This window comes from Eupeodes corollae, chromosome 1 (genome assembly GCF_945859685.1).
Source record: "Eupeodes corollae chromosome 1, idEupCoro1.1, whole genome shotgun sequence".
Taxonomy (NCBI): domain Eukaryota; kingdom Metazoa; phylum Arthropoda; class Insecta; order Diptera; family Syrphidae; genus Eupeodes; species Eupeodes corollae.
This window is the reverse complement of record NC_079147.1, coordinates 69,654,890-69,682,609: the sequence shown is the minus strand read 5'-3', so window position 1 is coordinate 69,682,609 and position 27,720 is coordinate 69,654,890. Positions and strand designations below refer to the sequence as shown.

General features: G+C 29.1%; 1 protein-coding gene across 1 annotated transcript in view; it reads right to left on the bottom strand.

The window, feature by feature from the left end:
* Positions 1-24,632, bottom strand: part of LOC129943500 (5-hydroxytryptamine receptor 1-like) — a 605,118-nt gene extending 580,486 nt beyond the window's left edge. Inside the window, exon 1 of the mRNA XM_056052997.1 lies at positions 22,870-24,632. The gene's annotated coding sequence lies outside the window, so the exon portion shown is untranslated. The remainder of the gene's footprint in view (positions 1-22,869) is intronic.
* Between the last annotated feature and the right edge of the window lie 3,088 nt (positions 24,633-27,720).

The following is a 27,720-nucleotide window of genomic DNA, read 5'->3' as shown; positions in this document are numbered from 1 at the left end:
AAAGAGTAACATTTATAAAGATGTTTCCCACAGAATGTTATCAAATGTAGTTGAAAGGTTAATTTTATGCTGCAAAGTCTTATTTCCATTTATTTATAGAATCTGGTGGAAAGGAACATAACACAAATTTCTTATAAAATAATTGGAAACACCTAAAATATAAAAAAGAATGTCAAAACCCAAGTAAAGTTACTATCAGTGAATTCTGTTACCGCCCCTAAGATAGAAAGATATTATTTAAGGTTTTACAAGAATGTTACAGTTGATTTCTTGAAAGAGTGATAATTTTTCAATTACTAACACCGACTCTTAATTTTCATGTAAACGGAATTTTAAGCCTAGGATTTTCTGAATATTTGTATATTGAATACATAAGGGAATGTTTGTACGTACCTATAACTAAAAGTTTTCAGTTTAAGTTTTAATAATTAAAACTTCAACTTCGTTTGAATACTCAAGGAAAAATGGCAATTTTGGTATGAATAAACGCAAGTAAATACTTCTGTAGCAAGTAAATATTCGTCTATTCGCAAGTCAACCCGACCCTAGACTTGCAGTAGTAGTTGTACCCGAAAGATGGCTACATTTATGAACCTTCGTGGTGTGAAACATTATAGTAGACACCGGCGTGATATAAGTCCGGATCTATCTGAGGGACTATTACGGTTTGACAGCGAAGACGTAGATTTTATCACTTCGCATTTTCTTGATGAAAACACTGATGCATGGGGTGGAGGATTAACTGCCCGGAAAAAGATGGACATTTTTCTGAGATACGTTAGTGACCCAAGATTCCAAAGTGGTGTTGCCAACGACATGGGGGTTGAAAGAAGTACCGCCAGCAGAACATTTTCAAGTGTATTGGATAAAATAGTGTCGAAGTCTGAAAATAGGATTAAATTACTATACACTATAGGGCTTCAAAATTTCGCAGTCAGACTGTCATTGGTGCTATAGATTGCGCTCACGTGCATATTATGAAATCTTCGGAATTAGGCGACGAGTATATAAACAGAAAAGGAAAACCAACCATAAACAGATGACTTGTGACGCTAATGAAAAAATTACAAGTGTGAACGCTCAATGGCAGGATTTGGCGAGTGAGTGGGATTCAATACGTGGTGCGCCGATTTGAAGGTGATGGCAGCTATGGAATTACTCCTCGGTTACTGACTCCTTTTTACTAACTAGAAATGCTCGTAAACGGAATTTAAATTCGACCCATGCTCAGGAAAGAGTAATAATAGAACGAGTTTTTGGCCAAATGAAACTACGTTTTCCGATACTATCGAGCCAAGTTAGAATAGCAGTCAAAAATATTCCCAATTTACTAATAATTTGTGCAGTGCTTCACAATGTAGCAAAACATTTGAATGATCCTTGGGAAGTGAAATACGGAAGACGAAAACGATAATGTAAATACACATTTGTTTTGTATTTATTTATTATTTTTATTTAATTTTTTTTTAGAGAAAATTAATATTTCAGGAAAGGAAACAGGATACAATTTATCTCAACAACAAAAATTCTTTTAGGACATCGTCTTCTTCAACCACAACACGTTCGCCTGTGTTGTGCAGTTCTTAGGTTCAACTACGTTATCATCAGTTGTTCATGGTTAGCCTGAAGTCTTGTTAGCTTAATTTGTTCAAGTAATAATAAACGCTGCAGCTCACCAGTTGTCAACTTTGACGTCTCTTCAGTTTCAGCTGAGAGTTTCAATTTATTTTTTTTGATGCTAACATGTCAACGGTGTCATCTTCGTCTTCTCTATTCTCATTCTCCTCATTGAGTTCAGGCGTAGAACTTGCTTCCCAGGTATTTTGCAATAAACTGGGTTCTCGTTTGAATTGAAATTTTTTAGGAAATCCGCCTAGCATGACAACAATATTATTGATTAGTTTCCAGTTGCGTTGACATTAGTTTTTTTCATGACTGCGGTTTTCATATTGTTCAATAGCTTTTTTAACTATCCACCACTAGTTTGCTTCCCAACGTTTTTCGAAAATTGGTCAGCTAAACATCCCCATGCCTTCTCAACTTTAAGCAACATGGATTTATTTAACACAACATTAAAGACCTTCAACAACCAAAAATACTCCATTACCAAGATCGGAATCTCAGACTGACATTTCGGTTTGCCTACAAGCTAAGTACAAACTAAATGTGAGAAAGTGTGCGTGAAATGATGCAAAAACCAAACACATTCTCACATTTAGTGTTCCGGCCCATCAAAATGCTTCATTATAGTCTGCAGGCATATCTAAATGTTTTATTTAGAATGTTTTATGGCCTTGTTCAAAAACTAAACAATCCTAACCAACTGCATCTGAAGTTCTGACATGGTCTTAAATTGGAAGATTTGTATAGCTTTTTAATTTCAATCCAAATAAATGTTGTTAATGTATATAAAATAAGATTGATCAAATACATATTTAATGATTTATTAGTGCTGGTTTTTATTTACTTAAATTATTTGCGAACGCAATATGAGCTGCAAGTGGTTAATTATAATTGGAAATGGACAAAAGTAGTGTAACCCAATACTTTGTAAAACGATAAAACAGACAATTTTTTCAGGTGTAGTTGGCTTAGAGCATTTTTTTGGCGACCCTTGAAGTTCAGGTGGAAACAATAGGCGGATGCCTCAGTATATCTTTGTACAGACAATGCTACGAGAAGCATACTTATGAAGTTTCATTGCCAACTTTAGCTAGTTTAGATTCCTCAATTAAATTAGTATTTTCATCATTTAAGCAGTTTTATAATTGCAAGACCAAATTTTAGTTTTGTTTCAAATCAAATGGGGTGGCGCAACAATCCGTTGTGAACCAGGGCCTAATGACTTACAACTCTGAACCATTCCTGTGTGGGCGTACTGTTGCCAGGAATGGAAGCGACCTACAATTTTAGGACGAATCCGAACGGCTAGTTTGAGAAAGCACTTTTTCATGACAAGAATTACTCTTGAAGGATTTGTCAATTCCTCGCAAGAGGCAGTACCCGCGAAAATTATTTTTTTTTTTTTTTAAATCAAGATGGCACAGGCAGGGATTGTACCCAAGACCCCTTGCATGACAGTCCAACGCACTAACCATCATGCCACGGGTACTACTAGTTTTGTTTGTTGCAGGAATATTCCTGAAAATTTCGTTTTGAGGGACTATGTTAGAATTAGAATTTCGTTTGTAGTTGGATTTTGAAATACAAATTGGTGATAACCATGTTTTAAAAATAAGTTCCTTTGTGTAAAGCATTTTTAATATATACGTAACTTATTAATTTTGTTATTATTAGCAGCACTTTTTTTTAAACATATCCTTTATACAATAATAAGTTAACTTGACCTTTGGTAACTAAACATTTTTACGGAATAAATAAAAAATATATTTTGCGTTAAACTGTGGGAATTTACTAAAAAACTTCTTTACGTCAATAATAAACATTAATGTCGATTATTTGATCTATTGAATAAGTTGTACATGAATTTAGAACAATTTGTTCACGTTTTCAATTTGTGATATATGTCAAAATATTCATTTTATTTGTTCTGCATTTATTCAACAGGTTCGCTATAATCGTTCTGATTAGTTTTTTAACACATTGGTGTCCCTTTGATGCAAAGTTTTTTTTAAAGCTAACACATGTATTCATCCGTCAATCAAGAATGTTATGGATAAGGTATTTTTCGATTATAACTCTTTTTTTAAACTTAATATTTATTAATCAAAATGGAATTAAAGAATAGTTGCAAGCTTAAATCATTAAAAACAAACTATTAATATACTTGGATTAGTTAAATTAATACAGATTTTGATTACTTGCAAAACAAAATTTGGGCCGTTCAATAACGAAAATTTATTAGAATTCAATACAAAAAAATTGCGCTCGCACCCTTAACTTGATGGTTCTTCGAACGCATCTTTGATACAGTAATCCGAGGTTAATTATGAAATTTAAAGAATTTCGTAGTGATAACTCTAAATTAGTGAATTAATTATAATAAACTGATGTTGAACATGTATTTTTTCAAAACAAAAATGTACATTGGTTCGCTTTCAATCAAACGACTGCAAAATTAAAGCTTGAAACTGACTTTTTCATCAAAAAAAGTAAAAAGAAAAACCTGAAAAAAACATATTAACCTCCCCATTTTGTTTTTGCTTTTCAAACTGCCGCTGGCCCTCGGCATCGTTTTTTTGTTTGTTTTCACTTATATTCATGGACTTATTGTCAAAATTACAAATACAACAATGTAAACAAACGGGTTTGGGAGAGTGAAACGTACGAAAGATTCCGATCTTGGTAAATGTATTTTTGTCAATAACGCTATAAAAATAGCTCTATTGTCACAATCGTAAGTTGTCGTCCATAACTGCAAGAGGACAAAACCAAACGGGAATTCATTTGTCTCGAGAGTAAATACTTGATAGTATACCCTCAGGTTGACGAGTACACAGTCACAAGTAAACTCGACGCTTTATTCACATCGGTTTACTTGAAGTTTAAATACTCGTTACACTTTACTTGTAAGTAAATACTCTTCGTACTCGTTTTTACTTACACCGCTCAGTTATGTCCTACATTTGTTAATATTAAAATATGCGAATCAGACAACAATAAGAGTAATGAACATTTATATATGTTAATTAACGTCATTTTGGTAGTAACACAATGGCTTCGTCTTAAGATATTGACAGTTAAAACAATTGATATTGGAATATTTCGAAAAAATAGGTTATTTATTTTTATTCAATACAAATTTAATATTTTCTTACAATGTTTTACTTTTTAAATTAAACAAGGAAGACTTCTTCCTTCAAAGTATTAAACGAGTCCTAAATTATATTGAAGTACTTCCGAAGCTTCCTTTTACGATAATTTGACTTATTTTCAGAATTGTTTCATTCCAATAAAATTAAAACATGAAAGATATAAACAATTTTCAAATTATTTTCAACCACATATTATTCAAAACAAATACTGTCTTGTGGTTTTCAAAAAGTACATAAAGTGTTTATAGTTACTATTTATAACTACATAAATCTAAAATGATGAATAATGATCAACTTTAACTGCTAAAAATAAAAATTTAAATTATAAAAACGTCTCTGAACTAAATTGGCGACTACACCAAGACATAAATCATAAATAAATGAATTGGATGATATTTGCGGAAAGTATCGTCTTATGTACTCCTAAATCTCTCATTCATTCAATTTCCAAAATTATTATTGATGCATTGTATTCTTAACAAGATAAATTATTAAATAATATCTAAAATAACCTTCACAGTTCTAGAATTTAAAAAATGTATAGTTGGCTCAAAAAGTCTCGTATGTTGTTTAATAAACATCAATTCAATGCAAATATTTGTTGTTGTTCAAAATAAGTAGATAAATAATATTATGTGAATTGTTTGTTTGGTCAAATTCAGATTTTTTTCGGGATGTGTTTTGAAATTAATTTTAATTTAATTTCTCTATGTTCTCTTTAATAGGTTCAATAATGTTTGAAAAGAATGAATAGAAGTTCTTTTCTTAAAAAAAAAACCTCAGCTATTTACAGAAGATGATCGCAGGCATATTTGAGTATTGACGTCAAACTCCAAAACATGGACATTCTCCTCACATATGTTTAATAGTAAACATTAAAAAATGATGGACCTACAATCAGTTATAGAAAAGCTTAAGTCCATTCAAAAAGGAATTTTAATGTTTTTGTACTATTTTTGTCAAGCTGTAAATATAGAAATAATTTAATTTAATAGTTTTTCAATTTAACAGAAATATTGATTTGATTGATTAAGTTATGACGAAGAACCATTTCATCTTTCAAGACGAATAAATACTTTTAAATTGAGTTATTCCTATATTTAAAGTTTCACAAAAATAGAACAAAGAAATTAAAAATAATATAAAAAATATTTAATAATAAATAATTTTGTTTTTTTAGAAATTATGTTTTTTTTTTTAATTTAAACTCGTCGGTCCGAAAAATTACTTCAAGAACGTATTTCTCAAAAACCATCAAAGTATAAGTTTGAAAGCTTTTTATATCTTGCTTTGCATAATGTCAATTGAAGGACTCCAAAAACTAAGTGAAATACTAAAATGATTTGAACTGCATTAATGAGGTAACTATTTTTAGTTTACAAAATAATTATACCTACGTTTTTTTTTTAAATTTACGATTAGGGTGTGCATTAACATATTTTTGAAAACACCGTTTTATATTTTTGGGATTTTTTGAGGACTTATATTTTAAAAATCTGAAATGATAATGAGATTTTAATTCAAAACAACTGAATTCATTGGAACATTTTTGTTTGGTTTGAGTACCAAACAGAAACTTTATTTTGTTAACCTTTTTTGAATATTAAAAAAAAATTGTTTAACTATCAGAACAAAACATTCAATAGGTGGAACGTGACGAGACTAAAAATTACACTTAATATGAAAGAAACCACATGGCCAAAAACGAGAAGGGTCGCAGTTATACTAAACCAAAAAAAATACTGAAACAAGACTGCAATGCTAAGATTTTGGAGAGGACGACACGAGACGAGTAAAAAAAACAGCATATCGTGGACAGTTCTACACTCAAGGCTTTGCTGATTATGTCTTTTGGATAAATGCATCACTAGACTTATCTTATCTAGCATATTGAAGTTGAAATCAACTGTTAACTTAAATTTTATCTAAGAGGTTAAAAACCAATAAATGCAATAAAATCATCATTTTTGTTCAACAACTCTTGAGGGAAATAAGCTGAAATAAACTGTTGAGTTTCTGAGGTAAAAGTTCAAGTTATATAATATATCAATGCAATCAAAAATAAATCAGACTTACGCTTAGTATTATTATATCTGAAAACAAAAAGCAATTTCTTCGAATAGAAAATTAATTTCTTAAAGAATTAATTTCTCAAGAATTCTGTAATTAAGTTGTCTTAAATAACTCTTACAAAGCTCATAATGATGAAATTAAGTTGACAAGAAATAATATTTCAAAAATATTAAAAAAATAATTATTATTAATTGTGTGTCTGGAAAGTTTTCTTATGTCGACTGCCACTGAACTTTAATTCTACACGACACAAGACAACTTGTCAAATTTGTTTTTATTTTGTTTTTTGTATTTCTTCTGCAATAAATATTTTTCAGATCTACTTTATAATTAGACCATGATTTGTGGTCGTGTTTGTACTTTGCACATTATTTTATTTAAAAAGGAATCAAGAAGAATCTCATTGGACAGGATTGGAAATACATTTATTTTTTAAATAAATTTTAAAGTTAAATATCAATTTCATTTGCAAAAAAATAAAAGATTTTTTAAATCCTTAAGAATTGTCGACGGAAACAATTTAATTTTGTATTGCAGTGGTGGAGAACTTGTTTTGATGATGTAAAATAACGTATTTGAACAAAAACCATGTTCTTTGATATTTCTTTATTTTAGTACCTTAGGGATACCTTATTAGGTTGACCAAGAAATTATTATAATGGACAGCTTTGTTAAATTTAAAATGTTAAAATTTCTAGTACATCCGTGTTTTCGTATGTTTGGGATGCCTTTTTCGTCGTTTAGGGCTCAGGAACCTTCAGAGATTTTGTCACTTCGAATGTTTATAACATCCAAAATAATTTTTGTAAATAAAAAGGAATAACGTTTTAAACTTCTTGTCTGTTCACAAAATATAAGAACCTAAGAGAAACATTCTTCAAATCAATAAAAATGTCCTTCCATATTTTGACTCTAATATCTTGTGAACTAATACAAATTTTGCGAAACATTGGTGTTGATTTTTGGAAAAATAAAAAAAAGAACAATTTTAAGTATCTAATAATAAATTTGTCTTTGTATTGAATTTATTTATTTCAAAATCGCTTACAAAGTGGGGCATAAGTTTTACATACAGTTTTGCAGCCTTTAAATTAATTTATTTTAAATAAAAAAAAGAAAAAAGAGAGGTTCTATTTACAAAAATATAATTAAAATATAAAAATTTAAAAAAGAGAAAATAAAAAAAAAGAAAAATGCGAAAGATGAGGACTTACCTAATAAATATTATCAACGATTTGCCAAATAATTGAAAACTAATGATTAAAACCTATTTGCGCTTCTAATACTTTTTTTTTATTGTAAAGGGCACCAAAGTATACTGTTGGTAAAATCTCATCCTATTTTTAACTTTCGATTTGTCCAATTGAATATTTTACGTTTCTCAACGTTTCAAGGTCCTTAGAATAGAACCTTAAATATCTCACCATGTAGAATTTAATGCTTAGAAAACTCAATGTTGTCTACTGTCACAAAAGCGTAACCCTCCCCCAACGCCTCTATCCATGGGTGGTACTTGCATCGAAGAGATTGAACAACTAACAGTCCTAGGTATCTGCATCACAAACCACTTTTTGTCTACTGATCACATATTTGACATCGCAAAACTGCTGCTTTTAAGTGTTTAGGTTTTCTCTAACAATGCAAGAAGGTTTTTACCCCTTCTGATCGGGCTTTAATTTACAAAGCATATATTTGTTTATAAACCCTCATATTTGAGCTGGTGCTCCCATAACGTCTTCTGGATGGAATTGTAAAAAGAGCTCTAAAAATGATTGGAGATCGTCCACTTTCCAAGACATATCTCATGCCTGTCATTGTTTTATCGTTGTTTTTATAAACAATAATCTATTGAAATAGTCAGTTGCATTCCTCCCCTTTAATAATTCAACCATAATACCCGTACAGCTAGGAATTCCCATCAGTTGACCCTTTAGCCCAATTTCAGACGTACTTTTACTTTCTTTAGCCGCACTACACGAATGTGGAATGCTTTACCAGGCACAGTATTTCCCACTCAATACAATGTGCAGACATTCAAAACCAATGTCAATCGGTTTCTCTTTTCTAATCCTATCCTCCTTCACTAATTGCTCGCCCTGTGCACAATTAATAAAAGTGTATTCATAACCTCTTTAGTGCGCGCATAATATAAAAAAAAAATATTTCTCAAAACAAAAAATTTAGCGAATTAAAACACATTATATATTGTAAGGTGATACCAAACCAATATAATTTTGTATTAATTTGTTATTAAATGTCAATTCGAATATTTTATAAACAAATAATGACTTGTTCTACAAAATAATTTTATGAACTAGGACGTTTTTGACGTCTGGAAAAATGCTAAGAAAAATCGAAAGAACAGTTTTTCTTACAAAAAATAAAAACCTAGTAAAAACATTACTAACAATTGGTAAAAATTCAAAATTAAAAACATTGGCTTTAAACTTGTTTGATCTTATAGAAAATTTTGTTTTCAGAATTCAGTAAATTTAAAAAAAAAATCAACAGTCAGTTATTTATAAGAACTTAAATCTACAGCAAAAATATTACGCGAAATTTGGTAAAAATAAATACCGATTGTGAATAAAGGTATTGATAAAAATGATTTCATTCTGTGCTGAATTTTGTTGTTATCGGAAGAATTTTTTTTTAAAATAAGAAATAAAAACTTTTAATAAAGTTCGTAAAAATTGGTTTTCGACTAAAATATTGTTATCGAAAATAGATTTTGTAATGAAACTATTTCATTATAATATGCAAAATATTGTTGGTAAATTTTAGTTAATCTTTTAGAAAAAAAATTAACTCACAACTTAAAAAAAAGAGGCTGGGATAGTGGGATACGACCCACCTAATAACTTCCCATCCCCTCTATCGGTTTGTCTTGCTTAAAAGTTTGTAGGTTTTCGTGTTGGGTTAAGAAAATTGTCAGTCGAATTATTTTTAAATAATTTAAAATTACCAACAATATTTTTTACATCAAGAAACAGTTTAGTTTAAAAATGTATACAATTACGAGATATTCCTAAAAATCTTTTATTTCGACTCGAGAAATATCAAAATTTTCAATTTGACAAATCGGACCCATTACAATATCTTCCTATGGGAAGTTAAAAAAAAACAGAAAAATCTTCAAGTTAATTATATTACAAAATATGTGAACATATATGGTTCAAGTTTTAAGCAAGATAAATTGACAGAGGGGGGGGGGGAGTTATCATTATGGGTCGGATCCCAGCCTCTTTTCATTGTCTGTTTTTTAATCAGAATTAATAATAATTAAAAACAATTGTTTTCTATTTTTTGACAATTTAGAGGCCAAATAACTTAGAAATTATGCGACGAAATTGAACTATTTATAAAGTAACAACAATTTTGTTTGTTGACTCAAGTTTTTAGATAAAACTTATTTCTAACAGGTTAAAAGGAAAATAGATAGTATAAGGGAATTATAAAAAAATATTGAAAAAAATCAAAGTTTACAGAAAAACGTTGAGTTTTTTAATTCATTTAAAAAAAAACACGACTTTTGTGTCTTAAACCCTTAGTGAGCTTTCTAACTATCATTAGATAAATTACCTGATTACAAACAATATCAAGTGTTTAGTTCTTAAGGGTTCTTAAGATATCCAATTATATTAAATAAAATGCACGACTGGGGCGCAGTTGCTTCTGTATGCAAAGAGTCCTTTTAAAAAAATACCTTTATAAGATTTAAAAATATACCTGTAAAATAATTTTGTCTTGAAAGATATAAATACCAAGACACAACTCATCCTAGGACAATTCATCCCGGAAATAATACTTGTAAGCATACTTAAAGAAAACAATTGCTTGTGTATTCAACTAGATTTTTCCTTTATAGGCATAGCTCTATTTTAATTTCATATTTGAAGAACCAGGATGGAAAGTAAATTATCTGAAGATAAGAAAGAGGAAGAACATGTATGTATGTTTAAATTGTAAAGCGATCGCCTATTGGTTGTGTAGTTAGGCAGGTGTCTAAGACGAATAAAGAAAAGTTAATTGGCGTGCCCAGCTTTATGCAGATAGATAGATAAAGACATGTTTATGATGATAATGAAGGAATGTTATTGATAGGAAGAAGCAACTTACTTTAAAATTAAGTTTTTATAAATACAATTTTTAAATTTTGTTCTAAAAATATTTTTGGAATGCAGTTGTTTAGTGATTGTAAATATACGCTCTACATTTGAATTTCGTAAAAAAATTATGACCCGTTTTTAAGATATCGAATTTTGAAAAAAAAAATTCAATATATTTTTAAAAATCCAAACAATAAAAAATTGAACTTTTGATAATCAAATATTATCAAGGCAATATAAGAGCTTATTCAAAAAAAATTGAAATTAGTTCATAAGTTGCTGAGAATATTAAAAAACTAAATAACGGTTCTATGAGCGGTACCTTTCCTGAGCAACACAAAAATATGTTTTTTCTTATTAAAAGAGGCCAAGTTAAAAAATAAAATTTAAGAGAAAATTTAATGTTTGATTAAAATCTCGAGTTCGAAATTTTGCACGAATGCAAAAAACTTGCCATACAGTAGTTACTAAAGGGTGATTTTTTTTAGGTTAGGATTTTCATGCATTAGTATTAGACAGATCACGCGGGATTTTAGACATGGTGTCAAAGAGAAAGATGCTCAGTTCTCAGTATGCTTTGACATTTCATCATGAATAGACTTACTAACGAGCAACGCTTGCAAATCATTGAATTTTATTACCAAAATCAGTGTTCGGTTCGAAATGTGTTTCGCGCTTTACGTCTGATTTATGGTCTACATAATCGACCAAGTGAGCAAACAATTAATGCGATTGTGACCAAGTTTCGCACTCAGTTTACTTTATTGGACATTAAACCAACCACACGAATGCGTACAGTGCGTACAGAAGAGAATATTGCGTCTGTTTCTGAGAGTGTTGCTGAAGACCTTGAAATGTCGATTCGTCGCCGTTCGCAGCAATTGGGTTTGTGTTATTCGACCACATGGAAGATTTTACGCAAAGATCTTGGTGTAAAACCGTATAAAATACAGCTCGTTCAAGAACTGAAGCCGAACGATCTGCCACAACGTCGAATTTTCAGTGAATGGGCCCTAGAAAAGTTGGCAGAAAATCCGCTTTTTTATCGACAAATTTTGTTCAGCGATGAGGCTCATTTCTGGTTGAATGGCTACGTAAATAAGCAAAATTGCCGCATTTGGAGTGAAGAGCAACCAGAAGCCGTTCAAGAACTGTCCATGCATCCCGAAAAATGCACTGTTTGGTATGGTTTGTACGCTGGTGGAATCATTGGACCGTATTTTTTCAAAGATGCTGTTGGACGCAACGTTACGGTGAATGGCGATCGCTATCGTACAATGCTAACAAACTTTTTGTTGCCAAAAATGGAAGAACTGAACTTGGTTGACATGTGGTTTCAACAAGATGGCGCTACATGCCACACAGCTCGCGATTCTATGGCCATTTTGAGGGAAAACTTCGGAGAACAATTCATCTCAAGGAATGGACCGGTAAGTTGGCCACTAAGATCAAGCGATTTTACGCCTTTAGACTATTTTTGTGGGGCTACGTCAAGTCTAAAGTCTACACAAATAAGCCAGCAACTATTCCAGCTTTGGAAGACAACATTTCCGAAGAAATTCGGGCTATTCCGGCCGAAATGCTCGAAAAAGTTACCCAAAATTGGACTTTCCGAATGGACCACCTTAGACGCAGCCGCGGTCAACATTTAAATGAAATTATCTTCAAAAAGTAAATGTCATGGACCAATCTAACGTTTCAAATCGATGAGATTTTGCAAATTTTATGCGTTTTTTTTTTTAAAGTTCTCAAGCTCTTAAAAAATCACCGTTTATATGTCTCAAGTAAAAATATAATCGTATTTAGGCGCTTATTCATAATCTTCGAAGATATCTTCAGGTGCTTAGTCTGCTATCGTGAAGAAATATTGTTAAATCATTTTTAATTTATCAACTGATGTGTTATCAGTTATTTACAATGAATTTATGAGCATAAGCCAAATAAAAATAGGTCGAAGCTTAAACGGGGAATGGTTACACATTCTTTCTCAAGTTTATGAAGGAGTTTTACTAACAGTTCACAATCAAAATTCATTTATAGGTTATTAGAATTCCAAATACAAACAAAAAAAACATAGCATAATAAAATTCTGATTTAAAACCCTCTCGAAAAAATCTAAAATATTTTAAAATAGAAGAGAAAAAGAAACACAAACCGTCAATAGAGGCAATATATATGTTATCTATTAAATCATTAGATATTATCTTATTTTTAACGACAGTCAACTTAATACTTGTTTTAATTGATGGCTGAATAATCGACACTTGATTTCCATCGTCAAAGTTTATCTGCTGTCATGATAAAGTGCTTTTTTTATTAAATATTAATAAAACTTAATATAATGAGGAAACATTAAGAACTATACAAGTACACTGTGGCGTATAGCTGTTTTTTTTTATTGACAATCTATTATAAATGTGTCAAATTAGAACCAAAGTTCTTTTTCGAAATAATCAAGACAAATTCATGATGAGAAACTAAAAATTCTTTATTCTTTTTTTGAATTTAAGTATTTATACTTTCTAAAGTTGGCTTGAAAAACAATAAATTTATATTTACAGACAAAACAAATAAATCACTCTCAGTCAATACCTGCTATTTGATCAAAAAATAAGTTTAATTTTACTCTTTTATCGGCATTTCAGTCTGCGCTTTAAACTAATTGTGTCTGCATTTTTGTTTTCAATAGCAAATAAAGTGTCAGTTGATGTTTTTCATAAATTTTACCACAATTGTAACCCGAAGAAAAACAATTATTTCAAACTGTGTCTTTTTTGATTTATTGTTTTAAAATTCACACCTATGCCATAAAATATCAAAAAGTGTAAATAAAATTAAATGGAACCAATGGATTTATTTATTCTACTATAATCTCTTTTTTTTCTTGAATTGAAATTGTTTTTTTTTTTCCTTCCAGTTATTCAAATATTCTGATAAATGACGTTTATTTTGCAATATTATTTTTAATATGTATTTGAAAACATTCTTGAGATGAAATTGACATAGGAAAGGAATTATTATTAAGATGGATTGAGATTCAAACAAAATAAGCTTAAATTCGTTTTCGTAACAACATTTTTATATCGAGCCCTTCCTACAAATTTATCCTAAGCGCCAAAATAACTTGTATTATAAACGACAAACCAATTATGCTTAAGCTTAGACATAACAACAGTCTCCAATGCTTCATGTGTTAAATTTCAATGGAAAAGGCTCTATATTCCTGTTAATAATATTATATTAAATATTATTGCCTGCAAGAATTTCCACTTTTTGAAATTCTTGAATATTATCGTTTTTAAAGGGGTACATGTGTTTTAATAACTTTATTTAATCATTTAACATCCTAGTTACCTCAAGAAACAGAACAAAGATAAGGACTTCAAAAACATTTTGTGATATTCATAATAACATCAAAATGTGCAGAAAGGTCTTTGAAAAAATTCAAACATTTTTAATTTCCAGAGGAAGTTATTGTAATGGATCCAATTTGTCAAATTGAAAATTTTGACATTTCTCGACGTTTTAAGGCCCCAAGAGTCCAATTGAAAGATTTTTAGAAAGATGTCTGTGCGTGCGTGTGTACGTTCGTACGTACGTAAATTTTTTTCGTCCTCCATAGCTCAAGAACTATAAGAGATATCGACCTCAAAAGATGCAAAAAGGGCTCTTTAGAAAATTGCGTGGGCGGTTTTTTACCATAGCAGTTTAAAAAGAAAGGTGAAAATTTTGGTTAACCCTGAATTTCTTAGGAACCAAGAACGCTAAAGACTTGAATTAAATTTTATATGATATATTGTGACGTGATACAAAACAAATTAAAAAAAAAATACAACTAACGGTTTTTTTATTAACCAAAAACACTGAACAAAAAAAATTGTCACATCGATAATATTACGAATACAAAATGATTTTATCTGCAAAACAACTTTGTGCAACGAGAAATAACGTTTTTAACGTAAAACTTTAAGAAAAATAAAATTGACAGTTTTTTTTATAAAAATAAAAACTTAAAAAAAACGTCCCTTTAAGTTGGTAAAAATTAACTTACGACTCAATTAGCTTTTCAAAAATTGAAAATGTTGTCTTTAAACTCTTTTTATTTTACAGAAAATATTGTTTTTGATACTCAATATTTTTTTTTTAAATCCAACAGTCCATTTTTCATAACAAAATAAAATATTCAAAAAATAGTAGGCAAATTTGGTAAAAATTGATGTTCGGTTCTTGATATCTCTCAAATTAATTTCATTCATCCGATTTGTAAAAAATTAAGAAATGCTACTAAAATTGGTAAAAATCAGATTTGCAAACTAAACTATTCCTTTGTATGCAAAACATTCTTGATAATTTTTAAATTTTTTAAGAATAATTCAACTGACAACTTTTTAACCCAACACGGAAACCTACATACTTTTAAGCAAGACAAATCGACAGGCGGGATGGGGAAGTTATCAGTGTGGGTCGCATCCCACCCTCTTTTTTATTACAGCAATTTACACGGGTGTACACATTTTTGATTGTCTTTAAATATTTGTCGAAAAAAAACCATAAAACCATCACGATAGTTTTATATAACAGAGAAGATCATTTTCAAAATCTGTTAAAATTATAAAAAAAAGCAGTGCTTAATTTCTAAACAAAGCAATTCTACTCCATTTTCAATTTAAATTTCGATTTCAGTTCACTCGATTTAGATATCAGCTTAATGTTCAATTACCTGAAATAAAATACGTTTCAAAGTTTAAGAAACTAAACAAAAATATGTATATATTTGAATATCTTAAAAAAAAAATATTTTGCCTTTAAAAATAATTGTCTACTGGCAAATATAACGTTTGGTACCATTTTCATATACAATTTTATGAAAGACGGTAAAAATACTTCTTACTTTGTATAAATTGATTGAAAATATCTTTTAATATCTAATTTTTTTGAATTACGTTTTATTAAAATAAATTAAAATTGGTCCGATTTTTAAAATTGAAAATATTTACATTTTTCAACTTTTCAAATTCACATTAATCTAACATTTTTTAACCCTTATATCTCGTAACCAGTGAAAAACATTGATTGCAAATAAATTTTGTTCTACAAATCATAACATCAAGATGTGCATCAGGGTTTCAGCGGATGTTATTTTATTAAAACAAATCAAAGAAATTCAATGAAAATAAGTTTATGATGATATTATGAATCAATTTTTGCATCGATTAAAATCAAATTTTATCCTAAAAAAGTCATACAATACATATGTAAGTATAATTTACGAAAATTAACTTTCATGATATCTGGTAATGTCTTTAGGAAAACATAATTGACATTTCGAGCCCTTCCCACAAATTTATGGTAAGCACCAAAATAAATTGTTACGTAAACGACAAATCAAGGCTCACTGTACATCCTTCTTGGTATTGGAAAATATTAATGTTAGCAAATTTTAATAATTAAGTTTTTTATTTTTGAAAATGTCGCTTACGATAAAATATCGGAAAGGGCTCCATTTATTTTACCAAAAATCTACAATATTATAAAAAAAATTAATAATCGATAGATTTTTAATAGACATTTAAATATTTTCAAAAATATTATATATTAGCTTAACGTCTCGAATATCTCGACAAAAGAATTCAGTTCATGATTTCAAAGTTGTCGATGACAACAAAATTCCAAAAAAGATGTTCCCAATAATTCTTAAATTTAATTTTAATTCGTGTTTATTATTTAACTTGATTTCTTTTCTTGGATTGTGATTAGATGAAACATTAGTAAATTGTTCGATTTTTGAATATCGAGTTGAAATTGTTTACAGTGTATCGTTCGATCGATTCTATTGCTTCTAATTCATTTCGGAAGCACTTTGAGTGAAATTAAACAAGCTGACATTTTTCAAATCAGTCACTAAACAATTTTGTTCATTGGCATAATTTACATATTTGTATAATTTCTTATGTTTATGTTTTTTCTGTGTTTTTTTAATTAAATAAATACAACATATAAGTTTTTTTATTTGCACTGTGCTTTGTGATTAGCATTTTCCAAATATCGGTTTTGTATAGTATAAATTATGAATGTGTCTTTAAAGTTTTGAAAAAAACATTGTTTTAAGTATAGAGAAGACATTTGGTGTGTTTAAAATGCTTTGTCCCTTTCCTCCAATAGAAAGTAGAAGCTGCAACTTCTCACGAATCAAGTGCATTCTATAAAAAACTTGAGGTTTATTTTTTTATGAGAATCTATCACTTTTTTTGAACAATTTCCTCTTGTCGAATTCAAATCACACAGAATCTAGTCAAATTTAAAGCACTTAAAAATTGCAAGCATTGAAATGTAGAACACGAAAATTTACTTCGTTTTGAGTTTTAAAAAAAAAACAGAAATCAAGTTAAATTTTAGAACTCCAATATAAATTTATAATTGATTGCAATTAAAGTGTAGCTATTCTCCTAAGTTGTACACAATCAGTTTTTGCCGAAATAAATTTGAAATCGATTCAAAATATAAGTTAGAGTTCTGAAATTCACTTTTATCGAAATCAATCGATTTAATTTTTTACGAACTTAAACTGAAGTGAAATTATGTGTTCTATACACTTCGATTTTTTTCAAATAAAACAACTTTCAAGGCACGTTTAGAAACTATACTTCCACAACGGAACCTTTCTCAACACGTCATATTTGGAAACTTATTTCAAAAAACCGAAAATCTGCAGCTTTTATTTGCATCAACTCAATGCAAATAAAAAAACACTAAGATTTTATGTTCATTTCATTGAAACACAGAACAAATAAAAGCATCAAAATTAATAACTAATTATGATAATAAGCAATTTTGTTTATTGACTGATGTCATACGATTTCGAAATATATTTGAAGTTAAGAAATCAAACCAATTATAGAACCTTAAAAATAAATTCACTCGATTTTTAATTTAGGTTTCGATTTTACTCGGTTTTTTTAACCCAAGTGTTTAAATAAATATGATATTGCGGTTGTGAATCGACCTATTGGTTCCATTGGGTTCAAACTTAAAATAGAGGTAAGGTACTTTATTATGCTCTAAGAACTAAAACAACAGCAGTCCTTTATACATTTGTTAATAAGAAAGTAAAAATTGAAATCTTTAAATGTTCTGTAATTTTCGTATTCTTAACTTGACTTCAAGGGCACAGTTCCATAATTAAATAATCAATGAATAATTTAAATAGTTTTCCTTCTGAAAAAATAGTTATATTGTGTTTGATTTGATGATCAAAAAGGTATCTTTGCTTTTGAGTTTTTAAAAAAGGTTTGTCTTTTTAACTTCCCATAGGAAGTTATTGTAATGGGTCCGATTTGTCAAATTGAAAATTTTGACATTTCTCGACGTTTCAAGGTCCCTACAGTCGAAATAAAAGATTTTTAGAAAGATGTCTGTACGTCAGAAAGTCCGTACGTTCGCGACGATTTTTTCGTCGTCCATAGCTCAAGAACCAGAAAAGATAACGATTACAAATAAATTTTGTAATACAGATAATAAGGCAGAAAGATATAGAAAATTGCGTGGTTGTTTTTTTTTAACATAGCAGTTTGAAAAAAGGTGAATATTTTGGTTAACCCTAAATATCTTACGAACCATAAAAGCTAGAGACTTGAATTAAATTTTATATAATATATAGTAACGTGATATCAAATAAGTCTATTTTTTGAAAAAAATCCATTTAACGGTTTTTTTTTATAAATAAAAAAAACTGAAAAAAAAAATGTTTCACCTTCAAAACTTTATGACTAAAATACTATTTCATCTCCAAAACAATTTCGTGCAACGAAAAAGAATGTTTTTGAAATCTGGTAAAATTTTGAGAAAAATCGAATTGACAGTTTTTTTTATAAAAAATAAAAATCTAAGAAAAACATTACTCAAAGTTGGTAAAAATTGAATATCGATTCAAATATCTTTTCAAAAAGTTGAAATTTAGGCTTCAAGCTTAATTTAATTTATAAGTAATATTGTTTTAAACATTCTGAAAAATGTTGAGTAAAATCGAATTGACAGTTTTTTTTACAAAAAATAAAAATCTAAAAAAAACAGTACTAAAACTTGTTAACAATTTATTTTCGACTTAAATAACTTTTCAAAAATTTAAATAAATAAAAAATAACTTTTAAGCAAGACAAATCAGCATAGGGGATGGGAAGTTATCAGTGTGGGCCGCATCCCAGCCTCTTTTTGTATTTAAAAATAGGTACAACTGCAAGAAGACCTGTCAGATTAATAATAATAAAAAGTTAAAATAAACTTAGCAAAAAAACTAACTAAAACTAATAAAATGGAAAATTTTTAAAAAGAAATATTAAGAAAACATATGGAAATTAAGATTCTATAAAAAAAAGTTCATTTAACAATCGTTAACATGTGGTTTTGACGCAAGCTTGAAGCTCGCCTTAATTCTTTATATACCTGAATCGAGTTGAAATGAGCTTGATTCGACTCGATTCTGTTCGGATATCGGAGTCGAGTCGAGTCGAAATTTATGAAGAAAAACCTGTGTGGAGGAGTTGGTTTTACAGATAATGCATTATGGTCAATTTATTTGCGTACTTGTGTACAAAAAATAAAGTTTCATTTTAATCAAATTAAAAAAAAAATTCGCATGGACTATTTAGCGTATTCTTATATGGTGCTGAACTATTCAGTTCTTCATTGTTTAACACGAATCAAACTATCTCACTTGCACTTCATAAAAAACATCGTAACACCATTTGCATTTAAAAAGTGCTGCCAAACTGAATTATTTTTGCGGTAGAAACACCATGAATATTCTTTATCCTAAACTGAGATAAACCTTTGGTGGAAACATAGACTTAACTTAATTATATCTTCCATTATTTTCTTTTGCAAAATAAGACCGGTCCATTTTCACTAACAAAACTAAATAATATCAAGAGTAATAGATTGATTTTTTTTCCCAATGGAAAAAACATGATTCCAAATGCATAACTACTCAACGAAAACAGTCGTCGAGGTACAAATGCAATATCAATTGTACCCACATTTGAGAACAAAATCACATAAGATCCATTCGATAATTGTATAAATGCCAAAAAACCACCCGTAATAAAATTCTACTTTAACTTTGATCGGTAGTTTTCATGCTACGGATATTGTTTTTGTTATTCGTGTAAAATCCTGCTATACTATTGATGGATTTAAAAAAAATGTAAAGTAAGAAATGTATTGTCAACTCGAATATTTTACGAAAAAAAAATTATTTTATCTCCATAATAATTTTATGCGACGAAGAATACAGTTTTTGATATCAGATGGAATTTTTGAAAATTTTTTTTATAAAAAATGTAAACCTAAACAAAACGTTACTAAAAGTTGGTAAAATTGGTTTTCGGCTTAAATATCATTTTAAAAATTGAAGATATTGGCTTTTAACTAAATTTATCATATTAAAAACATAGTTTCTTTGATTGGTTAAAATATTGACAAATATCGAATTAACACTTTTCCAAAATTAAAAACATAAAAAACATTACTACAACTTGGTAAAAATTAATTTTTAAATTAATTATCTCTTCAAATAATTAGGCTGATGTCTTTCATGTTATAAGAAATCATGTTTTTAAACTCTTAATACAATTTTGAGAAAAATAGATTTTACAGTATTCCTACAAAAAATAAAAACATTACACATTACAAAAACTTTACCAAAACCTTTTAAAAAATTATTTTCAACGCAAATATTAGCTCAAAATTTTAAGATATTGACTTAAAAATAATTTAATCTTATAGAAAATATTGCTTTCAACGTCCAGTATTTTTGTATAAGAATGCAACTGTGAGTTTTCGATAAATATTAAAATCTACACAAAATAAAATGCAAAATTAATATTCGATTTTCTATATTTTATGAATAAAATGAAGGTATTGATTTCAAAATAGTTTCATTCTGAGATAAATTTTCCTCGAAAAATCCCATCTGTATTTTTTTCAAGAATTCCTACTAAAATTGTTGAAAAATGGTTTTTGACTAGAAATCTCTTTTATCTCTTTTACAGATTATGAAATAAAACTATTTCATCATATGCAAAGTATTGTTGCTAATTTCTAGTTAATTTCTTAGAAAATTTCAACTGACAACTTTTTTAACTAAACCACGCGTACCTTCAAAAACGACAAAAAAAAATTATAAGAAATATTTATCGACTCAAATATTTAGACAACAATGAAAGATATTATTTTCAAATATTATGGTAAATAAGGCAAAGTGGTATACCTAAAAGCCTAAACCATTTTATAAATTGGGTTCAAACTTGAAATTAAGGCAAGGCATTTACAAATTTGTTAGTGAGAAAGTAAAAATTGAAATCTTTAAATTTTCTGTAAATTTTGTATTCCTAACTTGACTTCTTTCAATACAAAATTATGTACCCTTCAAACGAGGGTACAGTTCCCTTATTAAATAATTAATGAATAATTTAAATAATTTTCCTTCTTAACATATTGTCATATTTTGTTAATATCATTTGATGATCAAAAAAGTCTCTTTGCTTTTGAGTTTTTAAAAAGCTTTAGTCTTTTTTTCCAAAATTAGATATCTCGAAAGTAGTACCAGTGGTGTTATGGTTAGTGCTAACACTGTCATGCCAGAGGTCTTGGGTTCAATCCTCCGAGTGTACATTTTGTCATGAAAAGTGCTTTCTCAAATTAGTCGTTCGGATTTGTTTTAAAATTTAGGTCACCTCAATATCTAAAAAAATTACTAGCACAAACGAATAGTTGAGAGTTGTAAGTCACGAGATCCTAGGCCCTGGTTCTTCCCGGACTATTTCTCAATCTAATTTAATATTTTAGATAACGGGTCAACGCTTCTCAATGAAATTTAAACTTAAAAAAATGTATTTATAAGCATCAAATCACTGCGTACCAAAGATACTTAAAACAAACAAATTGAAATATAATTATATAGACAAATATCAATATTTGAAGATAAAATTATTTTTATCAAATTCATGGGACACAATTCTGCATTTTGTTTTACATGGACTAATTTATTCAATCCCTCTTCCACGTGTGACACATTCATAAATTCAACTTTGATCTTCATGTCTCATTCCCAAATAAACAAAATCATTATTTAAATTGCTCTTATCATTTTTCTCTCAAACATATATCAATCAAAAAAACAAATTATTCACTCATTCATAATACTCAAACTTTGATTGCACCTAATATGACAATAAAAAGTAATCGTGTATAAATCAAATAAAATTAAAAAAAGAAATAAAAAAAATTAAGTGTATCATTTTTATGTTTGACTTGATAAATTAATAAATCAAACAACCAAAACAAACCAACCAAGACCATTAAAATAAAACCTAACCATCCATGAAAAACTTTTTATACATATGTATCTAAAGATGTACATATACATAAATGAATATATTACAATCATACCAAATCAAATCAAATTAAATGAAATTTAATCATCCCTTAAAGTGTTGTTGCTTGGTGAAAATTCAGATATAGACATATTAATTGATTTATTAGTTTTTTTTTTATTTTGTTCATCACGATGAATTGGAATGCGCCATCAAATTGATAAATAATCATAATTTTATAATTTATGATTAAAAAAATATAAACATATTATTTTTGTACCCAATTACAAAACAATGGCAAGGGAAAACTTTATATCAATTTCATGCTAAACAACCATAATTTCTCCATATCAGAAAAACAAAATCTAAATGACTCGCAAACTGCAAAAGTATGGCAATAATAATAAATATTTGTTTTTATCCTTTAAGGACATCGAGTGAAAAACTGTGTTTGGGGATGTTTGATACATATGGCGAGTATTTTCTATATTTAGGCATTTCAATCGAATATTAATGCAAATTGAACAAAAGCGTCAAACTTACATTTTTTTGCATCCGACGAGCGACCGACACAACGCGAGCGGCAGAAGTGGTCCTAGCTCGGAGGCGTTGCAGTACACAACGTGTGTACAGAATATCCTTTTTATAAATAAGTAATTTGTGTGTATGTTGATCCCTTTTATTTTATTTTATTATATTTTTGTGTCAGACTAATCCACTTATAAATTTAAATATGCACGCACAACGCAACACTTGATATTCAGGACACTGTGAATGCAAATTTTTTAAATATTTATTTTTTGACTTTCCGCACTTCACCAAAATACAACACACATACACATGTACCTTCAGGATACGTACATTTTATGAATTTATGAAATTTTAAACTTTAATCACATTTTATCATTTTTGCATTCACGAGGAAGAATTAAATAAAAATATTTAAAAAAAAAAACAACACAAACACACACAAAAAAAAGGACTCGTTTTGAATATATAATTAAAATTTATTATTTTATTTATGAATTTCTCAACAACAAATTCATTTAATGAAAAGGACATCTAGTATTATTTTTGCTCTCAACGATGGGAAACCACAACCTGTGAGGGTTTATCATTATCATCATCATTATCATCATTATCATCGTCATGATATCGTATGTCCTTATGGTCGTATATTCAACTCGACTCGCAGCTCTTTCACACACAATCGATAAAAGGATGTTTTTTTTTGTTGTTGCTTATTTTTCCTCTTTATACCTCATTGTTGCTCCTTGCTTCACTCACCACACAAAGCACTCTACATATACATATGAATTTTATTTTTTTTTCTCACGCTGCACTGCACTTTGATGATAGGAGTGGGTGGTAGGAGGTGGAGCAGGTGGGTGGGGTAGGGTTTATGTGGTATATGATGATGCACTTATCCTTTTTTGCTATACATCTATTTTTGTTTCACCATTTATCTCACTCACTATATCACACATCAATCATTGGATGAATGAGATGAGAATGCGGAATTCCATTAGAATGACAATAGAATCCTTTTGTTTCGTCCTTTTGCAGAAGTTTTTTTATTTTTGTTGTATTTTCGATTTTATTTTATTTTCTCTTGATCTTGTTTTGAGGTTTTGAAACTATCGATTTTACACTGAATTTAGTAAATTTAAAACGCATTCAACAGGGCATTTTTTGATTAACCAAAAGAAAAGGACTTGCTTTTTTTTATATATATTTTTTAGCCTCAAGGACACAGAAAACAACCACAGACTATGACCTTTGCATTCCCAAATCAATATAAATTTTTTTTTTTTGGAACACTCTGACTTTTTTGAAAAAAAAACAAACAATTTAGTTCAAAATCCAAGAACACTCCGGCTTGGCTGTGCTAGAAACTAGAGAAAGTCAAGGACATTCGTAACCTTGCCTCACATTTTCCAACCCATAAGTTGACCTAGGGCTGTCAAGGAGCACAACTATAATACGATGGCTTCTTCTTCGAGGGGGTTGTGGGGTGTGGGAGGGGGGTTGGCTCTAGTGCGAGAAGGTTTGCTCGCACAAGTAGCTAGATAAGTATTGTGGGGGTACTTTAAAGAATCTCATATGTGTTTGAGGGTATTTCGAGTTAAGTTTTCTTTAAATTTTGTTTTTCAGTTGATTTCGGCTTCCTTGGATTTTTAAAATTTTCTTGATTATATTTCTGGGTTGAAATTGTATTTTTATTTTTGCTTATGCTCGCGCGCGTGCTAGCGTTCTGCTATAGAACAGCATTCACTGAACGACTCACAGAATTCAACTGGCTAGGCTTTGGCTATTGTTTGGTTGCTATCGCGGTGGCTGTGCGAAATAGTAGCGAAAAGCAGCAGCCAGCTGTATTGAGCCAGCTAAAACGAGCAGCAGCGAAGCGGCGCAGCGGCAGCATGGTGAATTTCTCAATGCGAGAGTTGGGAATTTGAAATTTCTCACTTTGCGCACTAATTCAGCACTTTGTTGTGATGATTGTGAGAATGTTTCTAATGGATTTTGATAAGATTTTGTTTATGAGAAATTTCACGCAACAATGTTGATAGGGATTTAGAGATATTGAGGTGAATGTTTCTGGCTGCGGAAGGGTTGTTGTTTTTGCGTTAGCAGAGGGTTGATGTTAAATTCGACGAATAACATGGGCTTATGGGATGTTTGACGGTTCTGTTATATGTATTTTAAATGGTGCATCTTTATAAGAAGTGTGGATGCGGCTGTGGGAAGGAGTGTAAAACAAGATTTATAAATAATAATTTTACGCGAAAATTTAGAATAAATACATTTTCAGCAGGATTTTAAGAGAAAAGTACACATTCTAAAAAAAGACAGAGTGTTATATTCTTTAACAAGACTAAAAGTAATAATTAATTACTAAATACCTTATATCGAAAAGCGTATTTTTTTTAATTATAATTAATCTCAAGGAAATAATTGGATAAAATAAAACAGTAACATTTTCTGACCAGTGTTAGTCAACTTAAATACTTGTAAGTCGTTTAAAGTACTTCTTGTTGTTTAACAAAAGAAAACTAATTTGTATACAATACAAAAAAATGAGGTTAAATATTTTAGAAACCTTAAAACAAATGCAAAACATTTTCCCCAATCTGTAATTATATGAGGTTTCATACATTGATATGAAGTCAATTGCAATCCATGCTTTCTTTTAGAGCTTTTACAATCAAAAGCAATCAAGTTCATAATGTAATGATTGCAAAGACTTCAAAAGAATACTAAGAATAAAATTGAATCAAGGACTACATGGATAATAAAAAAGTTAAAATCAATTAAATTTCAAAAGAATCTTGTTTGCAAAATTTTAAGTCCTAATCTCTTAGAAGAATCTGTGAATGCAATTTTTGCATGAAATTCAAAAAATAATTTATTTTTAGTAAAATAAATTTTTTGATGGTGCAAAAATCGACCTATAATTTTTAAGAGGATATTGTTGTCTTATATTTAAATCTTTTGCTTTAATTCCTCATTAAAGTCAAACAAAAAATAAAAAAGAGCCTGGAATGCAACCCACACTCATAACTTCCCATCCCGTCTGTCGTGCTTAAAAGGTTTGTAAGGTTTTTGTGTGTTGTTAAAAAAGTTGTCAGTTGAATTCTTTTAAACAATTTTAAAATGTTTACATATTATGATAAAACAGTTTGAATTCAAAATATACATGTTTTGAAAATATTAATGACAAGTTGAACTTTGTGAAGTTATGTCTAACTTTTAATATTTAATTTTTGTAATTTTTGATTTTATTCTTAAGTGCAAATTCATTTAACAAGTATTAATTGCCACACCTGATGATGTTCATAGACATGAACGAAAAGTCGTGACAACATAAATAATTGTTTTTTCATTGACCTAAGGCTAATTAAATTACATAATAATAATATTTTCATAGCTTTGGAAAGGTTACTTCCATCAACAAATATACATATTTTAGTTAACGGAATTTTTAGTCGAAACCAATTTTTACCAATTTTGCGTAATATTTTTTGTAGATACAATTTTGTATGCAAAATAACTGAGGGTTGGATTTTTATAAGTAGGTTACTGAATGTGGAAAACAATATTTTCTGTGAGACAAAAATAGTTTGAAGCAAATATTTTTTAATTTTGAAAAGATATTTGAGTCGAAAATCAGTATTTACCAAGTTTTAGGATTGTTTTTTTTTGTAAAAAAAACTGTCAATTCAATGTTTTCTTAAGATTTAACTGAATGCTGAAAACAATATTTTTTGTATTAAAATCAATTAAAAGCCAATATCTCAAAATTTCGAAAAGATATTTTCGAAGAAATAATCAGTTTTTACCAACTTTTAGTAATGTTTTTTAGGCTTTTAGCTTTTGTAAAAAAAACTGTCAATTGGATTTTTCTCAAAATTTTACCCGTTGTCAAGAACACTATTTTTTTGCACACAATTATATTGGAGATAAAATCATATTTTGTTCGTTAAATATTTGAAATGACAACTTTTTTTTTAGTTTTTTTGATTTATAAAAAAATACTTTAGTTGGAATTTGTTCCAAAAATATACTCGTTTGGTATTACATCATAATATCATAATATCTATCATATAAAATTTTAATGTCACAGTGTTAGTTTAAATACTCCTCCGAAACGGCTTAACTAATTTCAATGAAATTTTGCACATTCGGTAGATCTGAGAATAGTTTTGGATTAATTTTGTATATTCCTAAGTGCTATTGTTAAATTGCATCAGCATCGTACGCGGTGCAACGATCTACCGATAGTTTTCAGTGACCCTATGTACAATGAAGCATTGATTGATATTGAGGATCTTTGCCTTGATAACTTTCCACTGAGTCATTTCGGTACATATTGACCTAATCGTAATGCATCTAATTTGATAGACACTGAATTGAATCGTGAACTACAATACAATACTTTAGAAATCGCAGCGATTGTCGCTCGCAATGTCCCACTAATTAATGAAAGACAAAGAACCATTTATGACCACATCATGCCCGAACTATCGCCAGGACAAGGTGGATTCTTTCTTTGAATGCACTGGGTGGAACTGGCTATCAAAACGGCACACTACAGAGCTAATTGGATCTCAGGCTAGGTTGACTTAAGATTGCCATTTCTACCTAGATGGAACTGGCAAAACATTCCTTATTTCGCTAATTTTTGAGATTGCGGCAACTTTATTAGATGGAGGCAGAACAGCTCATTCAGCATTTAAAGTGCCACTAAATATTCAAAATAACCCAAACGGGGTGTGCAATTAAAAATAAAATGCAAAACTGGGTCGCACGAACTTGCTCCTGTATGCAAAAAGTCTGTTTAAAAAAGTACTTATATAAGATTTTAAAATATACCTGTAAAATAAGTTTGTCTTC